Consider the following 6,227-nt stretch of genomic DNA (forward strand, 5'->3'; position numbering starts at 1 on the left):
TATCAAGTATCAAGTATGTCTTGAAGATGAAGATGAAGTGATCCCTCAAAGTTAACTTCAAGACATCAACATGATGAAGAATGAAGAAATGAAGTGCAAGTTCAAGATGAGCCATCTCTAAGAGATCATTTGCTTGAAGCTTTCCATCCATATGGTGATCATGGATATGTGAAGATATGCCGAAGAAAATGCTCTCCCATGGTGGATTATGGGGGAGCAATCCACAAGACTTCATCAAGCAAGCACAATCAAGAAAGGTGTTCCATCTTGTTGTGATCAAGATCGTCTTCATCGAGCTCGAGAGGAACGCGCAAGGTTAAGGTTTGCTCTTGATAGGGTTTCTTTCTTACAGGTCTCATGGTGTAGTTGGAGACAGTTTTATAGTTTAGTTGCGGTACTATCAAGAGGGCTCTCGAGTGAGTAACTCGATCGTATCGTTCGGAGAGAGCTCAAACCTTTGCATCCTTGCATCATATTTCTTGGTTGTTATTTGGATCTTATCCATGTGGTGATTTAGAGCTTGTGGTTATTTCCATAGCAAGCTCTAGTTCATCGAAAACGGATTCCGCATGAATCACTTGTTGCGTTTTCGATATTGGAGTTTTTCTCGGTTTCTCGTATTGAGAGGTTTCACTCTAAAATACATAGAAAAACCTACCCCACTTGTTCTTAAGCCTTTCACTCTTTGTGGGGTAGCTCTTGTCATCTTCTTTACAACAAAATTGGTTTCACCTAAATCCGAGATTCCTAACTCAAGTTGTTGCATTTTCCATATTGGAGGTTTTACCGGTTTGCTGTTTATAGATAGGTAAAACCTTTATCCATTTGTTTCTATCCTACCTTACTGGACTATGATGGTTCCATGCATGATCTTGTAGAGCTTTTTACTAGCTTCGAAACGAGCCCAAGATCATCAAAATCGGAGTCCGGATGCAAAAGTTATTGAAGTTTTCGTGAAGCAGTTTTTTGGCCGGAAGTTGGCCGGAAGTTCCGGTGACCGGAACTTCTGCCCTACTTCCGGTGAACTTCCGGAAATGACGAATCTGCACGCAGAAACTATACTGTAAGCATTCCGGGGACGCCCGACTTCACCCGGAAGTTGGCCGGTACTTCCGGGGGGCGGAAGTTCCGCCCCAAATGACCGGAAGTTCCGGTTTTGACGAGTTTTGTGCATAACGGGCAGATTTCTCTTGCCCTATTTAAGGGGGTCTTCTTCCCCAAAGTTTCCCAACCGTTTGAGCTCGTTTTTGCCCCCATTGTTGACCTTCTTTGAGCTTGCTATCTCCCTCTCCCTCCCATGAATCTTGCATCTATTTGAGAGATAGATAGAGGAGATCTAGATCTACATCTTCACCAATCAAATCCCTCTCTTTGTGAGGGGAATCCACTAGATCTAGATCTTGGAGAAATTTGGTGTTCCTCCTCCTATTTGTTCTTCCTCTCTTATTCACCCAATAGCTTTTGTAGCTTTGTTGGAATTTGAGAGAGAAGGACTTGAGCATCTTTGTGGTGTTCTTGCCATTGCATTTGGTGCATCGGTTTGAGTTCTCCACGGTGATTCGTGGAAGTGAAAGCAAGAAAGTTGTTACTCTTGGGTTCTTGGAACCCTAGACGGATTTGAGGCCTTTGTGGCGATTTCTTGGGAGCCTCCAATTAAGTTGTGGATGCGTGCCCCAAGCTTTGTGTAAGGCCCGGTTTCCGCCTCGAAGGAAATCCCTTAGTGGAACCGTGACCTAGGCCTTTGTGGCGAGGGTCACCGGAGATTTAGGTGAGGCGCCTTCGTGGCGTTCGGTGTGTGGTGTGAGTACCGCATCTTGGGGTGAGGCCTTTGTGGCGTTGGTGTGCATCGAGCAACCACACCTCAAGGTGAGCCTCTTGTGGCGTTCGGGAGCACTAAGCAACCGCACCTCTCCACCGGAGATTAGCACTCGCAAGAGTGTGAACTCCGGGATAAATCATCGTCTCCCGCGTGCCTCGGTTATCTCTATACCCGAGCTCTTTACTTATGCACTTTACCTTGTGATAGCCATCGTGTTTGAAGTTATATATATCTTGCTATCACATACTTGCTTGTATTGCTTAGCATAAGTTGTTGGTGCACATAGGTGAACCATTGCTTAGAATAAGTTGTTGGTGCACATAGATGAACAATAGTATATAGGCTTTGGGCTTGACAAAGTAAACGCTAGTTTTATTCCGCATTTGTTAAGCCCATCTCGTAAAAGTTTTAAATCGCCTATTCACCCCCCCTCTAGGCGACATCCGTGTCCTTTCACCTGCGGTTGCTCTTCCGCGGCGGTTCGGTGCTCCATTCCGACGGTTGGCGGGTTGATCGGCGCGGTTGCCACTCCGGCGGTTGACCTCCCCGGCAGTTGTTGTGCTTTAATTCGCGCCGATCGAGCCAGGATCGCTGCCAGGCGGGTATGTGGGGAAGCGAGAGGATGCTCGGCGCGACCGCGCAGTGTCCACGGAGATCCGCAAACGTGCCGCATATTTGCACCACGTTTGCGTCGCTGCGGACGCCTCGGACACGATGCATCGCCCGCTGGAGCAGCGGCAGGCACATTTCCGATCCGCGCGGACGGTTTGCGTCGCCCCGTTGGAGATCCCCTCAGCACACACAAATGTTGGGATCTTGTCAAATCATAGGCTCCTCAAAGACTTCCAATGACTCGATGCGCTGTAGCATCATATGCTCATCATTACGCGTGTACCAAAATCCAGTACGAGGCTTAATTACCTCTAGGTCTCTGATACAGTAATTGCCGAAGCCTTCGAATTCCACTTATCACGTAAAAAATGATTGTAGACACAACTGTCGCCGAAAATAATGGCTGTAAAATGTTTTGTGGATCGATATGAAAAGCACACGCTCGTTCCTTGGCAAGAACATCTTCCATTTCCTCTCTTGTGGTTTGTGCTACTACCCTCTCTAATTTATATACCGTTTTGTAAGAAAACACTTGCTTTTTTCTTTCTTTCTTTGATTTGTAGAGAAAGGGAAAAACTCTACTACAGGCAACTTGCTCGTTATTTTCTACGGACCTTCTACTTAGAGCGCGACACGGACGCTGAGCGACCGTTTTCGTCCGCCGTGACGGCAATGCGTCTAGGATCTGCTCCAGCAGGACGACACAAAGTGATCGGGCCGTCCGCGGAGACGCAAACCTGACCCAAATATGCGCCAGGTTTGCGTCTCTGCGGACGCTCGGCGGTCGGGTGGAGCGTCCTCCATTTCTTACCCGGTCCCGCATGTCAGGGACAGCGAAATCGACCGCTTCGATTTGCTTCTTTTTCCCCTTCTTTGCTGCCCTAGTGCGTCGCCACCACCCCAACCCCACCCGCCGCTGCCCGGCCGCAGCGCCGCAGTAGTCGCCATCCGGCCGCAGCGCCGCAGACGAGGAGGTTTGCCAAGATGCAAGAGGCTTGCAGGAAAGATGTGGAGCGCGGATTTGGTGTGCTCCAAGCTCGGTGGGCAATTGTCCGTCACTCGGCAAGAACATGGTCGCTGAAGACCATGCATGAGGTGATAACATGCTGCGTGATCATGCACAACATGATCGTTGAGAACGAACGTCCTGATGGCCGCAATGAGAACCACTAGGAATTCTAAGATGAGCTGGTTGCGCCACTTCCTGGAGCTTCATCTTGGAGGACTATCTACATAGGAATGTAGAAGTCACTGACGAGATCGTCTCCAAACAGCTGCAAACGGATCTGATTAAGCATCAGTGGACATTGGCTGGCCATGAAGATCATGCCTAGAGAAATACTATCTTATTTTCATGTCAACTTTTAAAAATTTAAATGTAATAACTATGACTTTGTTGATTTCCTTATTTTGTTGTTTGGAAACTTCGTAAATTGATGCAAACACGGAAATGCGTCGGCCCGCTGGAGCCATCCCTAGGTGTAAACGGACGCGCGGACAAAAACAGTCTGTCGAGCGTCCGCCGCGCGACGCAAACGGATATTTCGGACGTCTGAAATGCGTCGCGCCGCTTATATGAAAACACTGTGTCGATGCAGCAACCTCTTGTCCTCGTCTAGCTCGCCTTCGCCATCGAATCCCATCAAAGCAACCGTTCTCCGGCCATGTACGCACACAGCCATACCAAGGATTCTCCCCTTCGCGGTGCTCTGGGAGGGCAGGGGCCGACGACTGTCGTCTGATTTCGCGCTGGTACGCGTCCACTCGCTGCTGCAATTGGTGAGGGCACCACCCGGACGAAATCGCCGCGAGCACCTGCGCCAAATCGCCGGCGCGACCTCCTCTTGTCTCCGCCTCGAGCGGCGGCGGTAAGTTGCAGCCGAAGTGGCATCCCCTATCTCTATCTCAACGAGAGTGGACTTTTGGAGCAGCTGTTTGGTGACCGTATTCATACTGTGTATACTACATCAAGATTCGTGCAAATTCTTTTTTCCTCTCTTAAACTATTTTTCATTTTTGTATCTCTCACACCACACATTGTTTGAACAAAAAAATTCAGATCATTGATTTTTTATTTCATTGTGTATATATATATTTCAAGAAATTATTTTAAATTTTAAATAATTTGAAATTTTAGATTGCACACAAATTTCCAAACTATTTTTGTCCCGTTCCATTTTTTATTTTTTAGTGACTTGCAAAAAAATCAAATCAAAATATTACATAATTGAGAGATATAAAAAAGACAAAATCAAAAAATGTGAGGATGCGCAAAGCGTACATGCTCTCTCACACTTTTCCCCTATCTCAATTCTCAATTGCTACCTCAATTGCTACCTCGTGGTGTGAGGGAATCGGGGGCGTCGGCCAGGCCCATACAGGTGATGATAGACAAGGAGGGTCGTTCCATGGCCGTCTGGCCGGCCAGCTGCGCCGTGCGTGAGGGATGGCCGATTTTTCCATGGTTTAGTGGGAATCGTATGCAGAGGAGACGAGTTACATATGGGTGGATCATCGTGGGAAGGGTGCAAGAAATCGAACGGAAATCTAGTATGATCGATCGGTAGTAATCATGTTCGTTATGTCTTTCATAATAAGAGCGCACCGTTGCATGTAATGTTAGATAGGGTTAAGAGGGAGGCGCGTCTTTGGGTCATTGCGGGCGCCAAGAGAATGGGACAAATCATGCCGAGAGAGTAGGCTTTTTTTCTTTTTTCGGTCTCGTCCGTGATAACTTCTTCGGATTTGCGTGAACTAGCGGACCGATCACTAAGTGCCAGAGAACGAATATAGGACTTTAGAGAAAGACTCAGAAGACGATGATCGCTTTTACGCGAGAAAGGGGGACAGGCCTTTCCTTCGAAAGAAAAAAAGAGCTATGCTTCTGTCATGTAAAACTCCTTCTTAATCAATAGATTGGGGCAAAGCTTTTGCCCCCGTTTCAAAAAAAAAAGTTCGGTATGTCTCAGGATGGAGGTCTAGGACGGACAAAAGTTGGACACAAAATTTGTACCGCGGTTGATTTCGAGAAACACGAGAACAACTTACGAATGACATGGTGGGTAATTTGTGTTAACTTCGGGCGTAGTTTTATTGACATTCAACCAAACCGAACCAAACCACCGAAACACTTTTGCTTTTATTATTAGGTATAGAGGACATATTAAGGCATAACCTAGAAAGGGGTTGGTCGATGACTTTCCACCCGGGTTTGAGTCATGTTACTCTCAACTTCATGATGTTGTGCATTATTCTTCTTTATTAAAATGTGAAGGGCCTTCGGTAGTTATTCTTTTCTTGCCACAATATATGATGTTATAGAATTCTGTTTATAGAAAGTATAAAAAATAAAAAAATGTTGAGAATAGAAATATTACAGAACACACACAACAGTAGCCACAGGCGGCCAGCGTAATCAGCACCAGCAGCAGAGGGGAACAAAAATCAAACTGAAAAACAGGCTCGCCCGATCCCCTGGACCAAGCTATTTTCCACATCGCGAAGTTAGACGACGTGTCTCAGAAGCTCCGCGGCAGCGTCGCGGCACGATCAAGTACGGAGTACTTGACTATTCCTCTCTAACCAGAAGGAACACAATGAGATAATTATTCTCGAGTTCAGCTCCCTCCCGTTGCTAGCCAACACCTCCGAGGCCCGTCCTGCTCATGAAGATGGGAGGGAGTCGTCTCCGGTGCCGCCTTGCCCATGATATTCTGAATACCTAGTGCCCATGCCCGTCTTAAGCTAGTTCCAAATCGAAATCTAGCCGCCTCCTCGCTTCTTCAAGGTTAATGAT

The sequence above is a fragment of the Lolium perenne genome, chromosome 4 (genome assembly GCF_019359855.2).
Source record: "Lolium perenne isolate Kyuss_39 chromosome 4, Kyuss_2.0, whole genome shotgun sequence".
Lineage (NCBI taxonomy): Eukaryota > Viridiplantae > Streptophyta > Magnoliopsida > Poales > Poaceae > Lolium > Lolium perenne.